Source organism: Pithys albifrons, chromosome 6 (genome assembly GCF_047495875.1).
Source record: "Pithys albifrons albifrons isolate INPA30051 chromosome 6, PitAlb_v1, whole genome shotgun sequence".
Lineage (NCBI taxonomy): Eukaryota > Metazoa > Chordata > Aves > Passeriformes > Thamnophilidae > Pithys > Pithys albifrons.
Window position 1 is genome coordinate 18709570 of NC_092463.1, and position 20377 is coordinate 18729946.

General features: G+C 41.5%; 1 protein-coding gene across 1 annotated transcript in view; it reads left to right on the plus strand.

Annotated features, from left to right (window-relative positions):
- KCNK10 (potassium two pore domain channel subfamily K member 10) overlaps positions 1 to 20377 on the plus strand; it is an 86315-nt gene that overhangs the window by 65297 nt on the left and 641 nt on the right. The window lies entirely within an intron of this gene.

A 20377-nucleotide genomic window follows, 5' to 3' on the forward strand; every position in this document is an offset into this window, starting at 1 on the left:
GTGCTATTTTTATATGCTGTTTATGCTACACAGTCCATACTGGTTCTTGCTACGTGTTGCATGTTAACTGCGTGAGTCAAGACATATTTCTCCAAAGCCCACCTCCATTTTCAAAATAATTTCTCTTCCCGTATGATTGCGGGTCTCTTAATTGGACCCGCTTTAGCTATTCTGTATCAGTCTTGGGTTTTAGTGCAAAATTACTTATTTGCATTCTCGTGTTTATGCACATCCTCATTCTGCTTGTTCACTTGATTTCCATTTCCAGGGCCAGCCTTTTATCAAGCTACAGCTGTTTACTCTGACTTTGTGAACTATTGCCTGGGAAATACAGACAACCTCTTAGTTTCTAGAGTCCTCCAGCAAGCTGACCTATTTAGCCAGCTGATGCAAGTGAGTCTTCCTAGAATTGGTTGAGAAAGACAATGAAAAGAAGAAGAAACCCTTGACAAAACAACAAAAAGCAAAAGGGTGGGTGTGTGACAAGTTGTGAAATACTTTTTTCGCTCCAAAATCTGTATGGGGGATGCTGAGGGTTGCGTTAAGGTTCTTGCTGAAATGTGATTTTCTCAGGACAGACTGCTGTTTTGAGTAACACCAACTATTTCTGAAACAAATTGTTACACGGTGGAAAAATTATTAAAGTTGCTTTAAAAATAATACATTACTATATAATAACAAACTTACATGCTGAAAGTGAATAGTGCAGGAAGGAGTATCTCACAGAGATTTCACAAGATACTGTTTGGCCTGGCAGGTATCACTGCTTTACAGCAAAGCTTTAGATTATTTCCACAGGGAACACTGGAGACTTTTCCTGCTGTAGGAGGCTGTCTCTGGATCATCTCTTCCTTTCATTCTGGCACAAGATGTCGATGTTTTTCTTGATGGAAATCTTTTGACAGTGCCATTTCTGAAGCAGAGCAATGTGTCATTACTGAACCCAATGTAAACAGGATGGATGGACACCCTAGGTTTGACTTGAAGCATTTAGCTAAATGGACCTGTGCCACTACTTCCTTCTAAGTATTATTATATGACTAAGAGGAATAAAACAGTAAATTAAGCTTGTATTACATTCCAGAGCATCTTGTGACTGTGAATCTTGGTTGTGCACATGAAGAACTTGTTTGTAATATCCACTCCATTACAGTGAACCACAATGTGACAAAAAGGTTATTTGGTGTGGGTCCAAAACTGGAGTCCTTCCCTCTCATTTAGAACCATGAGAATAACTTTTAAAAAAGACTGTAAAATGAGCAACACAGTCTTAATTTTCAGCAGAAATCTGAATATTACTTGAGGTGAACAACTGAATTTCATGTGCAACCAAACATGGGAAAAATACCCCACTCCAAAACAAACAAACAAAAAAAACCCACCACAAGGCAACAAAACACCCCAGACCAAAATCTTTCCTCTATGCCACTATCTCACTAAACATATCTGGCCTTCTGTGCATTTCATGCTTTTGCAGGTGGAATCAATGAAAATTAAGACACGTATTTTGCTCTTGTGAACCTTTTAGAGCTACCTCCAGCAAGGAGTAAGTCAGCTGGCTGTTCAGCCCTTGTATGCACAATGCACAGGTCTAACAGTTGCAAGTTAATTGCTTCCCCTTGCATGAATATCTGGGCAGAAAAAGAGACCCAGATCAGTGCCTGCCCCTGCTCTTCCCCTCACAAGGAAGGTGTAGCTGCAATGAGGTCTCCCCTCAGGCTCCTCTTCTCCAGGTTGAACCGACCAAGTGTCCTCAGCTGCTCCTCACATGGCTTCCCCTCAGGGTCCTTCACCATCGTTGTCCTCCTTTGGACACTCTCTAATAACTTAATATCCTTCTTAGTATGACTGTATTTTGTAACAAGGGAAATAAGCACTATCTTAGTAAAAACAAGATTTCCACTGTGTCTTAGGTGCAGAAAGATACAAATTATGCTGTTAGATTTACAAGGAAGTGTTTAACCCCCTAACCAGGAGGTCTCAAAAACAATAGCCTACTCAAGTGATTAGTCCAGACTCTCCTAGAGCAGGTCCATCTTATGAGGAATGCATGCTGTGCTGTGAAGCCAATTATATTATTTCCAATTCTTATTCTGATGTAGCTCAATTTGACAAACTCAATGTAGTTTGTCAAATTAGAAAAAAAACACCAACAACCATAAAATAGCAAGAAATAACCATTTATAGGCTGCAATTGTCACTTTTCCCCCCTTGGATTCCATCTGCATAGTTGCCTTCTGAGAGTGATTTAAAACAAACAGCAATTCTTGTTGTTTAAAGAAAGTGTATGGCTGGATATCTCATGGGAAGGAAAAGAGGAGGAATCCCAATCATACTGAAATCTAGGCTTATCATAAAAAACCCTGGAAAATAAAACTTTTACTACCTCACCCTGTAACTATCAATTCCTTTTTAGCAGGATGTTATTTTATCTTTCACAGCTTAACAAGAGCTTTAAATAAATAATTTCATTTCTGCTTTTGATTGCTTAAGTTTCCTGCCTTGCTAAGCCTTCTCTAATCTATGAAAACAGGTGGCTTCCTCTCTGTAGACTGGTCCTCTCTCCCTCAGACTGAGCACTAATTAATTAGCCATGCCTACTTACAATCCTGCATGAAGCAGTCTGATCTCATTAGTTTTTGTTTGGCAGTTCCAAAACAAGCCAATGTAACACAACAGCAAAACAGGTTCAGGCTGTGCTTGGCAATTTCTCTTGCCCATCATCAGTCACACATTCACCTGTGGCTTTCTGATTCCTGCCTCTCTTCTCCTCATTAGCACCCCTAGGCAGGGCCCCCCCCAAATTTAATCTAAGCTCTCTGCAAGGTAGTTCCTGATGTATGTTTCTTCATGTGTAAGGTCAAGATGTGAAGGCCAAGAAAGCTGAGGTACTTTCTATAAATATGATGATGACCATCATATTTGTGGTCCTGAGGCTGTTTATTTTAAGCAGTGACCACCTGTCTGCTATGTGGGTCTCTGCATATTAGTCTAGACAGACTTTTCTGTTATTAACTTGTACAGTAAGTTACCATTGGGCACTCAGATGATGAGGAAATGAGCTAAGTCTTTTCCTCTCTGTTTGCTGGTATTGCTTTGTTATTCAATCAGTTTGCTGGTCACTTTGTACAAAGAATTAAAAGGACACCTATAGGTGCTTATGGACCCCAAAAAGGCATTTTGTTTAAGAGCACTGCATGCTTTGGGCAGGAAAAGAGGCTTATAGAGAGAATGTGCAGACTCATTGTAGGAGGTTTTCATGCCCATTAATGTAATCATTAATAGCTTGCATCACCATCAATATGTATCCAGAGTGCAGAAGGTCAGAAAACGCTGGTTGAAATGTCAACCTGTCAAGCAGTAAATTTGGATATGTCAGCGTCCCTCAACCAGGCAAAGGTTTGAATGTGATACCAGCTGTGACAGGGGCAGATGTGAGGACACTGCAGTGCCAGCATTAAACAAGAAGTAGTGCAGAGTAGGCAGAAGTGGGATTTCTTTTGTGTTGGGAGCTCTTCTTTTGAGTCTGATACATTTAGAGGGCAGAAATACTTCATTTCTGGCTATTTGAACAACTATAACAACAGAAGTCTCAACTTTTTTTGATTATAACAAAATTTCTGTTATATCTTGACAGGTACTAGGAATAGTTTTCCAGAGAAGCAAACTAATAAATAAAATGGGAGTGGATTGGATTAGGGGATGCTATATTCGGATCAGACTTTAAACAGATTTGATCAAACATTAGATGCAAAATTGCACAAGGCCAGCAAAATTCTTTGGAAAAACCTAGGCAAACGACAGATTGGAAAAAAGATGGGGTCGTGGTAAAACTGCAGCTCATAATTACTGATCTTTCAGTTCAAAGATGAACTCTGGAAGACAAAAATAAAAGAAACATGGAGGTCAAACCAGAATGAAGTATTATCTTCTCTGTGAAATACAAATGCAGTAAAAAACCACTCCAGTAAAATTCAATCAACATTAAATATCTTTTCAACCTGAAAACATCTCATATTTCCATTTAAAATGAACTTTCCCCCTGAAAGTTAAAGGAACTATTACTTCAAATGAAAAAAAAATTGGTTTACAAAGGGAAAAAACACTTCATTTTTTGTTTGTTTGTTTGTTTGTTCTCCTCCCCCCCCCATCCCCCATCCCCACCCCCCCACCCCAGATGAGTAAGTCAGCATATTATCCATCTGAATTTCGTTTACCAGCCCAAATGTGAAGAGCCAGACAGTTTAGCCAGCAGGAGGCATATATGGTTCAAGAAGAAGCAGGTTGGTTCTTTCCTGTTGTACATTAAGTCTCTGAGCAGCTGTGAAGCCTGCTCTCACCAGTGTGCATTGAACAAAATCACTAGAAAAAGCAAGCTAGCATTTTGGAAACATAGTATTTTCTCATTAGAAGTTTAATATAATGAACCCATCTTCATGTGAGCACCCAATGCTAAGGTCATGTATGAAATCTTGATAATTTAAATTATTTTGGTAACATAGTAAATTCTGCCTTGTTATTAACTTCAGCTTTGGGCAGAGAATGTTTTCTTCTTTGAGGTATTTGCTTCAGCTTCCCATTTAATGTATTGGGTTGTATTTTTATAGTCACAGAATTTCATGAAGCACTAAGACAGGAAAATGGGAAGTGCAGAACTAATTGTAGTGTTGTTAGTGATGTGATGAGTACATTTATTTCCATTTTGTGTTTTGGTTTGTTGTTGTTTTTTTTTCCCAGTGGAACACTTCCTTGCCAGATCTCACATGCTAGGAAGTAAATATTAATTATTGTCACAAATACCTAGGAAATAGCATTATTCCTACTTTATAGCACAGGAAGTGAATCAGATAATTCAGGTTACCTAGAACCTATTTCTGAGGGTTTAACTGTGATTTGTTACTATGTGTTATAGTAGCAGGCCAGCTATATGTATTTCTTGACTACACTATGGCTCAAGTACACCTTTCCCTATAAATAAACTGCTGGATTAAACTTTGAGAGTATTCCATGTACTAATTTTCTGGTTTATTTGTTTGGTTTTTAATCCATTGCTAAATTGTAGTCAGGCACTCATGGAACTATGAGATGTCAGAATTAAGATTGGTTTTGCACCTTAATTCCTCTTATATTTGCCTTATGAGACAATGTTTAATTTATGCCATCACGTACTTGTCATGGGGTTTCTGTCTCATGCTGTGTGTTCTGCGCGATGCTCAGTTATCACTTATTTTATCTTTTCCTTCTTGTTTACTGTAAAAAGCCTGGCCTTATTTACTGAAAGCTCTTCCACCCATGCTCTGTAGATTGATATTTTCTCAGGGCCTCTTGGTAGCATTAATCACCAGTGAAAAAGGAATGATTCACAAGTACTGACTGCTCCTTTGTGGTGCTACAGGGAGGTAAGGTGGTGATATTTCTCCACTTGAACAGAGGAGAGGATGAAGCACAAAAACTGTCTTTTCTTTAACATGATGGGTTCACTTTGAGGAGTTCGGAACCTGTGATTTTACTGCAGTACTATGTAGCACTTCAGAACTTGGGATACCCAAGGGTAAGTATCCAGGAGGTGAGGATGAAACAGATTCTGATCATCTTAGAAAATACTGATTCTGTGGTTTGTTCAGCATTTGCAAGAAGAGATAGAAGAAAAATAAGGTTTTCTGTCATGGTATTTAATTTCCTAAGCCAAGAGGCCTCTTACAGCTTCTGCATCAGAGATTTTGAAGACAATGGCCCTTTTTACTCTATGGTGTTTATTTATCCCTAGGATTATTGTGTGGCCCAAATAAGGTCCATTCCAGCTGAAACTTTGGAGGAGACTGTGCCCTGTTCCTTTCTCTTTCATTTCTAATTTTCTCAAGTCCTCTATCTCATAGTGTCTCCTTCTTTTCCTTAAGAGTGAGGGCTGACAATTCCAATGCAATCTTTCCCTGATTTAGAGGGCAAGCTTCCTTCTGTTATTTAAATCAGAACACTTTTTCTATTGAAAAAAGAAGTAAGATCTCCATCTTTAATCCTGAAAAGGGTGCAAGCGTTTTCATGGCAAATTCTGAAAAAAATGTTTGAGCAATTACATTTGAGACTTCCTCTTTCCTTCATTCTACACAGAAGCTAGTTTTAGGTATGACATAAAAAATGTTTGATTATAGCACCAACCTTTTAAATGCCAAAAATTTGTCCGGAAATTTTTTCCAAGTTCCAGAAAAATATTCAGATAAAGAACTCTGCATAGCTTGACCCATGTAGCAAGCAATGGAAAGTTATTAATCCATCTATAAGCAGGAAACACAGCATAGAGGGCTTACAAAAAATTGGTTCACTCCCTCACTTGAAAAAATAGTAGCATAATGCAAATATTTCCCTGGAATGACAGGGAACTTTTGATGATGTATCATAAATACCCAGTCTTTCTGTACCCTGGCTATATTGCATACTGCTGCTTTGTTTTCAGGCTGGGAGGAAAACTGAAGCATACATAGTTAAGATCATGAATGCCTTGGAAAATATTTGGTGTGTGCAGTACAATTTAAATCTTTATACTTTTTAACTTTGCAGTAGATAGTACATAGATTGCAAAAAACTCCCCCCCGCCCCCCAAAAAAAAACAAAACAAAAAGGCAAAGCGCAGCTTTCCAGTTGAAGTATTCAGGAACTCATAGAGTTTCTAAAAGGACCTTAAAGTGAGCATCTAAATGCAGCCACAAAGATCAGTTTCAGAATGGCAGTTTGCACTCCTCTCTCTTCAAGCAGAAATTTCTTTTTTTCTTGGCAACTACAAGGCACCATGTTTTGTTTTTTTTCCCCAGAAATGTTTCACAAGTTGCTCATGGATTTTGAGTTACCCTTTGATCAAAGGTGGAAACAATAGCTCAGTTTTAGAACTGCCTGTTGACTCTCTTCCACATGGTCAATGCACTGAGCCCTCATTTCTTCACATTGTGTCTCCACTTCTGTTACAAATTCCATCTTTTCATGAATACAACTCTGCTACTTGCAAGGGTAGTAACAGAAGCAAGTGAGTAGTTAGCACCAGAGATCTTGAAACAGGACGCTTCTCCAGAGAATCCTACTAACCTCAAGCTAGGGAGTGGGCTCTTCAGTGCACCCCAGTGACTCTTCTGCTGCTTATGGAACAATCCTGCAGGAAGTGGGGAAACCTCATGTTTGTCTCCCATGCTGTACTTCTATATGCAGTTTAGAGCTTTCTGTGTAGGACACTTTCCTCAAAGCCTGATAGCCAGAGTTCTCCTGAAAGCCCCTCCTATCATCCAGGCATATCCATATCCATATCCATCTCTATCCTTCACAGAGAACTTCTTTACGACCATACACCCATACGGCAACAGCTTTACATAGAGCAGCAGTCTCCTTTTTCTTCTTTTATTCCAGTTACTTATAAGCTCAGCTAGACTTAACCCAATAACATTTCTACTGTTTGGTTCTACAAAGGAAGAAAAAATTGCATTGAAGTCCCAGGGAAAGCATCTTTATTTTCCAAATCAATTCACATCACAGATCTCCATGAGAACTGGATTTAGTTTGCACATCTGTAGTCTGCAGTAAAAACTTTAATTAGTGTAGCGGCATTTTGCTTTGAAACTGGAAATCTATTGCTTGGCCTCACTTGTTTATACTTCATTGTATTTCCTTCTATTCATACATAATTCTTTCTAAAGCATTATATAGTCTAGAGTGTCAATCTGTGTTTTTCTTTAGTGCATCTCTTTATGGTCTATGATTACTTATTCTTTCATTGTATGTTTGTTTGTTTTAAATTGCCATAAAAATGGCAATTCATCCCCTTGTGACTCTGTAGAAAATGCTGCTTTTTATATGACTCTGGCAGACTGGAATCTTGAAGTCATTGATTTGAAGCACCACACAGAGTAATTTCTTTATTTCAATAGCCTAGTGAAGGTCTGCTTATTACAGGTCTATCAACCTTAAGAGGCTGTTACTCTTACAGCTGAAACACCTGTGATGGATGAGCCACTCCATTGATCTCAGTGAGATTTAAATAAAATTCAAGAAAAAGCCTGAATCCAGTTCCCTCTCACTTGGATGCATTAATTGTTCTGGGCTAACAGGAATAAGAAGCAGAACTTATTTAGTTTTGGTACTACCTTGCTGTGGCTTGAAACGCACACCACAAAGTGGACAAGTTCAATTACCAGTTTTATATAGCAGCTTGTCAGAATAGAACCACACCATCAGCCTAATGCTTATCAGCTGCATTTTCTCTTTGCTGCTTTCTGTCTTTTAACACAACATCTTTTACTGCCAGTGAACTGAAACAAGCAGAGATGAAGACAGGTATTGAGATCAAAGGAGAACCACAGCAGCTTTGCTTACCTTACCTGCACGGTTATGCCAGGAGTTCAGATTAATTTAAATTGGGAAGAGGGCATGTTCTCACATAGCTTGGGCTAGAACAGGTCCCGCAGGCACTGGGGAAAAATCCTACCAACCAGCTAGCTCTCTCCAAAGCCCAGTGTTCTCAGGTCTTATTCCTTCTGGTGACATTACTGTACTTATTTCACTGAAGAGTTTAGAGGTAGGATCGGTGATAGGAAAACATACATTTCAAAATAAGAAAATTAAACATGAATTTTTGATTACATTTCAGAAAATATTCCTGTGAGATTAATAGATAAGAACTCGGGGAAAAGCAGAACAGTTGATAGCCTCTGCTATGATAAAATGGAACATTTGAAACAAATTGTCTTTTCAAGAAGTGAGGTCCTGGAGTAGAGTGTAAAGGCTAATTAGCATACTCCTAAGTGTATAAATCTAAAATTATGCTGCTGAATTTACATACCAGAATAAATATAGAGTGTTATGTCTTGGATAGGATAGGAACTCCTTTATAGTATGGCAATATGTCTCTTGCTAAATAGATAAATAAAATAGGGCCGCACATGTCCAGTATCATCAATACATGTTATGCCACTTCAGTGAGTGTATCTGTTTATATATATGCATAAAAGGGAGCAAAAGATGCTTAACTTGCTTCAGTGAACTGTAAGCAGAAAGAAAATAGATGAGAGCTGAAGGTTTGGAGCCCAGTGCATCATATCTCATTCAAGAAATCTTCTGAATTATTCATTAAATTTTTCTTTTTTTTTTTTCATTTTTGGAGTCACCACATTCATGTTAGTCTGCCATAGTCTTCTCAGGTTGTCTGTGCTAATTTACAAGTGGCTTCTAACAATTATTTTGTTTCAAAGTGGGGTGTGCCTTCTCAGTCTGAGATTGTCAGCAGCCAATATAGAGTGATTAATGTGGATTCCAGGGTTGACAATACCTCCTTTCTGTTGTCTCCTAGGCAAGTATAAAGGCAATAAAGACCTTTGGTTAATGATAGGAACAAAATTAAAATATGCCACTTAGAGATGTTCACATCTGCCTCTTTCAACCAGACCCAGGAGGCTGCCTGTCTCCTTCCCCCTCGGACGGCTTCATACATTTTTACTGAAGATTAACTTCAAAGAGGTCTTGTGCTCTTTCATCCAGAGGGTTGTACTGTCACTATGTCTGGCAGGTCATGACTGTCTGTCATGAGGACAAAAGTATCCAGAAAGTGAAGTCTGAAGGCAGTAAGAAGCCAGGAGAGGGGATGAGCCCCCACATGAACAGAACCCGGCATACCACCTGGGGCGTGCTGTCCTCTGTGGCATGCCAGATGCTTTGTGGTAAAGTGGTTTTAAGCAAACAAGGAAATGAAAAACCTGCTCTGCCCTCCATTACTTAGTGCTGTACATGGCTGTCTGGTACCCCTTTCACTCTGCAGTGATGATTAGCTGTGTCTCTGAAGTGTGAGATCACTGAAGAAATAAATGCTGGCTTCCTTCTAGACTCAGGGCACCCAAAGCAGAGAGACAAAGATGGAATTGTCTCTGCCGAAGTGTCACTGGCTCCTTGAGGTCTCAGTGTTCAGCTAGACAATTGAGTGATCCCTTATGAGCCTGCAGATAATCCAAAGCACTGTTGAACCTACATGGCTTGGTCTTTTCCTTACTTATTCTAATACATTTCAGTCTTCACTATACAGGAAATACAGAACAACAAGATGGAAGGAAAGAAGAATCTATTCAGCAAGATGAGATGACAATTTTTGCATGAATATGCCCTTGCATGTACTGGGCTGGTTTTGAAATTTATTGTCAACCTTTGGAGGCAGTGGTCCTGGGTGGCTGCCTGGTGTTCCTCCCCTGGGCCTCCTTGGGGTGGCAGCTCCTCCCCACTGTAGGCCGTCTCCACCTGCACTTCCCATGCTGTATCCTCATGACTCCAACAAAGAGGAGGGACAGGACAGCAGATACTTTTCCAGTCATTTGAAAAACACCTGTTTCTTTCAGTATGGGGAAAACTGCAGCTATTGTCTGAACTCATCAGAAGCACAGCTATGAAGTCATTGTTCCTTGAATCTTACCTTTTAGAGTACATACCTCCTTCTAGCTTTTCCAGTGTTAAGGTATGAGAGGAAAGTCTCTAGACAACACACGTCCGATTGTGTGGGGTTTTTACATGTTTTTTTTAATGTTATTTCATGTTGTTCATGATAAACTTCTTTTAAAAGAAGCCACTGGGAACTTATTACCTCCCTTTATGGTTTGTTTTCTCAGATGAGCCAGAGAAGAAATTCCTTATCTGATCATCTGAATTCTTGCTAGAGCCAGCACCACTTATTTAAGAATTTCTAAATTGCTCAGCCCACCAGCTGATGAACAAAGGTCTTTTGCCTCAGACTCTCAAACCATCTCTGCATATAATATGCATAATATGCTTTACTCCTTGCTCCTAATTGTATTGTATTGTATGGCCAAACTTTGCGAAGAAAGATTTGGGAAGGGCTCTCCCCACATGGGTGTGCCCTTCGAGCCCGCACAGTGGATTTTTTAGGTGAGGCACAACGCGCGTAGAACTGGCCCCATCATTTAACTCCTGAGGTCCATTTGCCATGGCTGAGTGTGCTTGAACAGTGACAGGGAAGTCCTCAGGACTGTCTCCATCACCCAGTACTAACTGGGGCTGACCATCCGAGATCGGATGGGATGGGATGGCAGGGAGGCATTTAACTGCCAGGGGGTCCCCTACTGAGACTCAAACTCAGGACCTTGGGATTCAGAGTCCGGAGTGCTCTCCATTACACCACGGGACTGCCTCTAATTACATCATAGCTAATTGCAGTACCTGATTCTGCATAAAGTGCATCTGGGGAGAGGTGCCACCTGCTCCTAGGGAAGGTCACTGGTGTCTGAATCCTTCTGGGGTTAGAAAGTGAGGGAGCACTGCCAGAACATCCTTGTGGGCATCCTCATGGGTAAAACCTGTTGTGCTGTTGACAGTCATCACCCCTTTAATTCAGAAACCTATGGGAGGGGGAGAGCCTTAGTATCACAAATCAATATTGTCAAGGCTTTCTGTTCCAGGAGAGGAAAGAAGCAGGTGTTGTTGTCAGGCTTTCAGAGGAATCTTTCCTTCAGAGAGCATACTGACTTGGGAATGATGAGCATCTACCAAGTATTTGCCCTACTCAAAGGACCTAAGTGCAGTTTAAGCTGTCCCATTAAAGAAGATAACAAATACTGAGGGAGCAGGATTAGCATTTCAAATCAAGTTGCATGTTTTCCCTGCTAAAAACTTGGAAGACTGAATTAAGAAAAGCTCTCATCTGGGAAATGCAGCCAACAATGTTCAGTTGAGGAGATTCATCTGCTATCAAGTGTCTCAGGGTCACTGCAGCAGCACAGAGCATCCACACCAGCTGTGGATGTGCTGTTGTATTTGCTCTCCCCAAAGTCGCTGTCTGGGTCAGCTTGGATGGTTGATCTGATACACTCCAGGCTAGTTGTGGGATGCTTCTTCTTCAGAGAGGAAGGGGAGAACCGCCATGAAGAGAATCTTCCCATCCTCTGGGTTAGGAAGAGCTGTGTGCTAGGGAATTGGGCAAGCCAGGAGAAGGAACTGAGGATGTGAGGTGGCTCTAGCTGTGGGTGGGAAGAGGCTCAAGTGCCCTAGACACTGTTTCCAGCACAGCTATTTATAGCAGTGATGTCTCTGGTAGCAACAAAACCAATACTTCTCAACAGAAGAAGAGAGACTTTTTCACAGTTCAGTAAAAAATCCCTAATTACCCTCTTTACTATATTTCGACCAGTACACTGCTAGTCTTGCATTTAAATTCTGTGCAAGAACTCTCCAGAGATAGTCTGAAAATCCCAGTGGTCTCACATTGTTTGAGCTACCAGAGCTCCATTCACAGGAAAGCAAAGCTGCCTGCACCCTACTGCTCTGAGTGAGTGCATAGAGCTCACCCAAGCCACTGCTGCTCCAGCTAGGACTCAGGACTTCATCCATGAGTGTTAACACTATAGCAATGTCTCCTCTTGAGAAAATCACCATTAAATGCTGTGATATTCCCTAAGGAAACCATGTGGCTGAAACTGACTGAGAACTGGAGAACAACCAGATGGTAAATTACAAAGTTCTCTGGGGAGTGGAGCAAACTACTCTGCCTGAGCAGCCTGCAATATTGGGCTCCAGTTTTGTTAATCTTCACTCTCTGGTGTTTTTCAAGATGTTCCTTGGCTGAGATTAAGACATAGCTACAGCATTCACCCCAAAGTGGAGTGAATGTAGTTGGATATGGGAGGAAAACTTGTTCTCTCCTCTGCATTATCTCACCTGCCACTCAGCATGGAGTTTGCAATCAGAAGAAGAAAAGAGGGAACACTACACATCGCACAAACCAAGGCCATCATCCCCAGAGTGAGAAGAACACTTATCCATTCAGTCACTTGACCAAGCGCTGCATAAATCCAAACACGTGGTATGACCCAAGTGGTTTGTAAAGGTGTTTAGTCCTCAGAGGTTCAATCCAGGGAAAACAAGTACTTCCAAACACTACCTGAGAAATGTGAGAAATTTTAGAAATGTGCTTTAGCTTTCCATACCAAGAATATTGTTGTGCTGGGCCAGACCAAGTGTCTCTCTTGGCTTTATGTCTCACTATATTCCCTGTGATGTTTTACATAACAGTACCCTGGGATACAGAGGTAGAAGTGGAATATGCATCAAATCCTCCTCCTCCTGCTTTCTGTTTCTCGTCCACCTCCCTGTTCAAACTACTAGGCAATATAGCTTCATGTTTTCCCTTTCCCACTGAGACTTCCTTGCTGATTATTACTATTAGCAAAGCAGCCTGACTGTATTTTCTCCTCCATGCTATGTTTTAGCAAAGGTCACCAGTGTTAATAATTGAAGCAATCATTTATATTACTACTTAACATCCAGATGGCTCAGGGCAGGAGTGTAAAATACAATGGAGAAGAATTTAAAAGAAATTAGTTCGTTGCTAGATTTAACAAAGAAACATTTATATTCTGATACTGCAAGTAGCAGGAGCTGGAACTTTGAAAGATAACACAGTGATAGTGAAGCTCGTAGTGCTAAAAAAAATATAGCAGAAGCAATTCCAAGAGATCTAGGCATCCCTGAAACAGTTTCATAATAGCTAGCACAAGTAAATAGGAGCAGACCTAGAAAATGAGGGTAAGGGCTCTGTTACAGAAGACTTCATTTTATACAGTATATACACCAGTGACTGGTGCCATGAAAAACAGCTTGAACCCTGGAATTTTCCACTCTGCTTTTCTTGCAAAGCTGTGTAGGAGTGTATGCGTCTGCGCTGTCCCTGATGCCTGTTCTTACCTGTGCTGCAAGGTGAGAGCAGCAGGACACACATCTCTGCTGCCACGCAACTATAGTTGTGTGTGTACATGCTCAGGCAGGTCTAGATTTCCATATGTCCGGTACAAGTTTGTTATAAAGATACATTTCCTTATTTTTTATTGTAATGACATATGGAATCAATTCCAATACATGTTTTTGTTTTCCTTGGCCAAAATGGATAGATGCATCTGGTTCCTTGGGAAGTGAAACAAATTATGAGAACAGAAAAATATGCTGCTCTGTGGAATTGCCTTCTGTGTGTGAAGTTGTCTCTGCTTGTGATGTTCCCAGATAATTTCAAAAACATAAAATCCACTTGAAGTTTCAGCCTCCATCACTCTGGACTGCCATAAATATCTAAAAATTCTGATTTTATTCTTTATGTTAGGTCTTGCCCAGACTCTAAAGGAGCTGTCTGCTCTGCAAAGACTCCAGTTTGGAAAGCCCAAGGACAGTCCTCAGAGCTGCACATTGACCATGCTCTGGGTAAATCTGTGTGCAATTCCTTGCCTTGCCACAACTTTGTTTGCTTTACATTTTCCATGCCTGTGACTTCCTTTGGGGTGTTATGAATAGCAAGACACTACAAGGTAAGGTACAGAGTATAAGATGACTGAAAAGGTGGGGAAGTGAGATGAGGGATTCATTTTGAGTTTGGGGCATCTGTGGTTAGAACTCTTAATCAGGTGGGAGTTTAGACATGCGGCTTGTGTTTCATGCTACAGGGGCACTGAGTAGGTGTCTGGTTAGGTCTTGGCCTTATAAACTGCTCTGTTGCTTGTGGTTGCTGGGTATCCAAGGCCCATAACGTATTTAAGTGCTCCAGTAGCCACCTAAAGGTAGGTGACCCGATGGGAACCTGCTGTCTGAGACATTGCATTCCATCGAGGCTGTCTCGGCAGACAGCCCCTCACCAGCTGGGGTGCAGTTTCACACCAGGCAGCTCCCCCACGTGCTCTCCAAAAGGCCTGAGCAGGGCAGGGCTGAGCCACGCTGGCTCTGCAGTGCAGCCCACTCACCTCCCGCTGCTGGCGCTGCCCCTGGACAGGCAGAGGGGGACCTGTGCTCTGACAGCACTGGCTGATGTCCTTCCCTCCCTTGCAAAAGTGCACGGCGCTGCGTGCCGGAGCAGGGGAAGGGAAGGAGTCAAGGGCAGGATCCACTCGTTCTTTGCTCCCCTGGTGTGAATTAAAGATATGTCTTTTCCCGCTCTCTCTCTATTTTTTCCCCTTGCCTCCTCAAAACATTCAGAAGGTCTTTTATCACAGTCCTCAAGTGTTTTTTGTGTACGAGTAGTGCAGAGTAGAAATGGCATATGATTGTGGGGAAATCAGACAGAGCCATGAGGTGGCGGCAGTGGCAGGAAGGGGGGAAAGGCACTCAGGAGTGGGTTAGTGTGGCATCTCTGATGAGTGCAGAGGGACAACGCTGGTAAGGCAGCAAGACCGCTATACTTTGTCTGATGGAACGAGTGACATCTGAGAAGATAATACTGTACAAAAAGTCGTACAGTGGGTGTGGGTGGTTTTCGTTGAGTGTTTTTTTTTCCAGAGTGTGGTTTCATAATTGTCTTCTGCCATGGCTGGGGGTGCTGAGGGGAAGGTGCTGAGGGGAAGGGCAGAGGGTGCTGAGAGGGCGGCGGGTTCTGCCCCGCGCCTCATTTTTGCGCTTCCCTGCCCGGCCCGGGGGAGCAGCCGTGGCGGGGCCGCCCCGTCGAGTGTTCCCCCGAGGTCCCGCCTGCTACAGGTGGGTGTCAGGAGGGTGTCACAGAGGGCAGTGCTGCCCGAGGGGGCCCTGCCGTGGCCTGTGGGACCCCCGGAGGACAGGAACGCCTTTCGATAGCAGACAACTCGGTTTTACTCTGCTTAGAGCAGCGACCCTTCTGCAACCAGCCCTGCCTTGATGCTGGAAGGGCGAGAGAGAAAAACACTAAGAAAGCCTTTATCAACCGGCCAGTCACTTAAAAGAGTTGGACTCGATGACCTTTGTGGGTCCCTTCCAACTCAGAATGTTCTGTGACTCGGAAAGAGGTTAGAAGCTATGAGCGATTCCAATGCTGTGAGCAGAGATAAAAGGCTGGTCACTTTGGAGTGGTAAATACCAGCATGTTCATCCTCCACGGAGGTGATGGAGGAAAGGTGAGATCACCAGCTTTGGAAAGGGAGATAATATTACAACTGGAGTCTAGATAGTCTGATGGCTGAAATGCAAACCCTCACAATATATAATAAAGGGACTTTTCAAAAGATGAAGCATTTGGAATAGTCCCATCATCTATTGCATGTTTCAAAAAACATTTAAGAATGGAGATGCCTTTGATGAAATCAGTTAAACCTGTGATTCCTAAACATGTTTATCTCCACCTTTTTCATGCAATTGAGACTTTTGGCATAAAGAGAAAACAAGTTTTTATTTTTATGAAATATGTAAACTTGTAAACAACAGTTATTTTGAGCAGACTTATTTGAGACTTCTCCCAGAAGAGTAATGATGCAATCTGAGGAAACTCATGTGACTACAATGTAGATAGAGTTTAGCTGTTTTGCAAATTATTAGAAGTAGATACAAATGTATTATTAAAAAAACCCAAAACTTCCTCCCAAGAGAATTGTGTAAATGTAATAAACTCTTGTTTTATTGGAAGAGGGAACCATTAGGAAGGAAATATGTGTACTGAAACAATCTTTCTTAAAAATTCAATCTAGGGCAGATGAATTCTGCTTCAACATGATCATTACAAGGGAGGAAATATTATTTGTATTTGGTTTTAGTTTAAACCAATTAGGAAAAAAACTTTTATGCTTGAAGTTATGTACACTGATTTTCTTCAATAGCCTGCTCAAGGGAATTTATGGGCCTATAGTTTCAGATTAATGTTCGCAACTGTGATAGTCAAGACTTTTTTCTTTTTTATCATGGTTGCTAAACTGCTTATTTAAAGATCTTGATGTTTTGTTTTGTTTTGTTTTGTTTTTTCCTTAGTCCCCAGGCAGTTATTTACCCACTTTCAAACATCTGTTTGTCAAAGTTGATGTACTGCGCTGATCCCAGACATGAATGATCAATGTCCCTTTTTGTCCAAAAACCCCACAGACCTGATTTTATGAAAAAATTATGAAAGTTACTAATTGAAAAGAGTGAATTGAAATATTGTAAAGCTGATATTTCATTAAAGAAATGCTTGAGGTAGAGTCATGCACATGGTTAGCACATGAAAATAAGCATCTTCATGCTAGAATCCTTGTAAGTTTTGCAGTATTAGTATGTGTCTAGGCCTCTAGTGCTGAACCTCACCCAAGCTGTTAGGCTTGCAGAGCTGAGACATAGCAAGGGCAGGAGCCTCAGCACACCTGTGAGTCCAAGGCTGCAGGGATGTCATGCCTGAGCATGGCCTGTCATTATTACCTGGCCACTAATGGGGAGTTTCATCATTAAAGGTATGAGTTGGTGTAACTAAATTTTCAAAATGTTGATGAATAAACTAGTTCTAACATTCAGGTTTACTTTTATATCTGTAGTTATCTCAGATAAGATTCTGAGATCCTCTTTGATATGTAGGTGAAAAGTCCACTTCTAGTACTTGCTGTTGCTTGAGAACATTTAATCTCAGATCAAAATGAGGTGATAAAGCTTAAGAGTCTTACAAGCCTTAGTTTATAAAGCAGCCTAAGAAAGAGACTTTAAGAAGTCTACCAGTGCATTTGCTATTTATGATTTTTACTAGTAGCAACACTCTGCTAGATAAGTATTGCACAGAGCACTATTCTGACCTGGACCCCTCATTTCTGCCAAAAGTGTAGAGCAGATGAACAGTAACACAGACTCTGTAGCTTTTTTCTGCTCATGCTGTTCAGGGCAGAAAAAAACAAAATTAGGGAGGTTTTGGCCTCAAAAGGGGGCCCAAGTTCCTGTATGAGCAGGATTAGATGGAGTTCTAACTGGAGCTCACCTGCATAAAATGTCAGATCATGCACTTTGAATACTAAAAAAACCAATTTGTGCTCTAAACTGTGGATTTGCTAATTTGAAGAAAAGGAGAAGAGTCCAGGAGAGTAGCTTGACTAGATGATGATGTCTCTCAAAATGTCCATCACACAGCTGGATAAACACATCATGTAAGTGAGCAATTGGCTCATGGAATGAGCACAGAGGGTAATAGTGGATGGGGTGACATCAGACTGGTGACCTGTCACTAGTTGGGTTCCAAAGGGATCCATCTTAGGCCCTGTGCTCTTCATCATCTTGAAGTTTGCAGATGACACAAGTGGGAGGAGCTGTTGACTCCCTCAAAGGCAGAGAGGCCCTGCAGAGACCTTGACAAATTAGAGGGCTGGGCACTCACCAACCATATGAACTTCAGCAAGGGAATGTGCTGGATTCTGCACCTGGGATGGGGCAACCTTGAGTGTTCATACAGACTGGGGAATGAGAGGCTGGAGAGCAGCACCATGGAAAGGACCTGGGGGTCCTGGTTGATGGCAAGTTGACTGTGAGTCAGCAGCGCCATGGCAGCCAGGAGGGCCAGCCATGTCCTGGGGAGAATCAGACAAAGCATCACCAGCCGGCTGAGGGAGGGAATTGTCCCACTCTGCTCTGGGGTGGCCTCACCTGAAATATTGTGTGCAGTTTTGGGTGCCACAAAATAAGAAAGCTCTTAGTGAGTGTCCAAAGGAGAGCAGCAAAGATGGTGAAAGGCCTTGAGAGGAAGCCGTTCGAGGAGTGGTTGAGGTCACTTGGTCTGTTGAGCCTGATGAAGAGGAGACTGAGGGGAGACCTCATTGCAGTTACAACTTCCTTGTGAGAGGAAGGGGAGGGGCAGGCACTGATCCCTTCTCTGTGGTGACCAGTGACAGAATCCAAGGCCTGAAGCTGTGTCAGGAAGGTTTAGGTTGGATATTTGAACAAAGTTCTTCACCCAGAGAGTGGTTGGGCACTGGAACATCCTTATTCCCAGGGAAAGAATCACAGCATCAAGCTTGACAGAGTTCAAGAAGAATCTGGATGATACTCTCAGTCTGTGTGACTCTTGGGGTGTCACCTGTGCAGGGCTAAGGATTGGACTCAACAATCATTGTGGGTCCCTTCCAACTCAGCATATTCTGTGATTTTGTGGTATGATTCAGAAATGTTCAGCTGGTTCATCCCTGAAAAGGAATTTTAGCTGATGTGTGCCTGCTTTTACTGTACTGTAAGCTTTGACTTGGAACAGTGCATACTGTGTCAAAAATGGATTTAAATTAGAGTAGATGCAAATAAGTCCACTACAGCGACTTGGGAAAGTTTATATTTGAAGGAAACTGTTTTATTTTGCCTAATTAGCCAGAAAAAGGGTTAGAATGAGTTGTTGTAGTGGTATTTCAGGGACAAGATGGGGAGATAATGATGTGTCCATTCATCTGAGCTGGTAATTAATTTCCAGGAAGTAGATCCATAGTACTTAAACAGTAGGCATATAAAATTTAAATTAAAATTACTTTGGGAAACCTAATTTAATATGAGTGACTATGGGAATATGCTACTCCAGCTGAACTGCATTCCAAAGATTTATTTGGAAAGTCCTGTTATGAGCACGTGCTCCTGGCATACCTGCAAAGCCACAGATTTGTTATTGTGGCTGACATTTTCATAAGTTTACAAGCTTAGGGAAAACAGGTCTAGCCAGTTTTAGAATGATGTAAGAGCTCAAATACAGGTCATGGTTGCTTAACTCAACCAACAGGAACAGTGTTGTGCAGACACTTCTGTAGTGACCTTGCTAATGCTCCTCTGTGTCATACATGGCTTTTTAGATGTATCACAGGCATCATATTAGATTTCTATTATTCCAGGTGATATGGTAAAGAAGTCTCTGTCTTAATTAGTGGATGTTACATAGAAGTTCTTGAAAACTGCCTCTGAAGTGGCTGTAGTTTTTATAGATACATGTCTTTCCTCCCCCATGAAACTTATTTTGCTCATCTTTGAAAAGAGAGTTTCTAGACATAGGATGCTTATTCTTCCTCTCTTCTTCAAAAAGTGTGTTCTTTGTTGGTTGCACGGTTTCTTTCCCCCCCTCAAAAGAAGCTTAGATCATACCGCATTGCTCTTTATATAATCTCTTATTTTCTTCTCTTCTGGTTATAACATGTTAAGTTGTTCACAACCCAGACAAAAAATTTCTTGTGTCTCCCCTCCAGTGGAACAGAGGGCTATTGTTTCAGAATGGAGAAAAGAGATTAGTCCCATTTCAGTTCTGAACCACCAGTGTGCTGACAAAAGGTTGATTCAGAAGGGTGTTACAAGAACTGTGGATATTTCTGTCTGCACAGGAAGCAAAAAGGAGCCAACTGAAAAACTTCCACAGAGAGTAGTGAAATCCCTGCTAGTATTCACTTGTTTGGGTCAAAAATTGCTTTATTTCTCAGAACAGGGTCTATTGCTTCCTTTCCTAAGAAATTTTCTGTTTAACATCAGGGAAGGATCAGCTTTCCAGCACAGCCGCTTCACTGGGTAAAGGAGCAGGTTGCTTATTTTTATCCACTCACCATTAGTTGCTGGCTTTCATCAACATCCCAAGTTGAGCCTAATGTAGCAGGCAAGGTTGTTCAAACAGATCTGAGTGATCAGAGGCTCTTTAACAAGGCCTGCTAAATTTTGTCCTTTA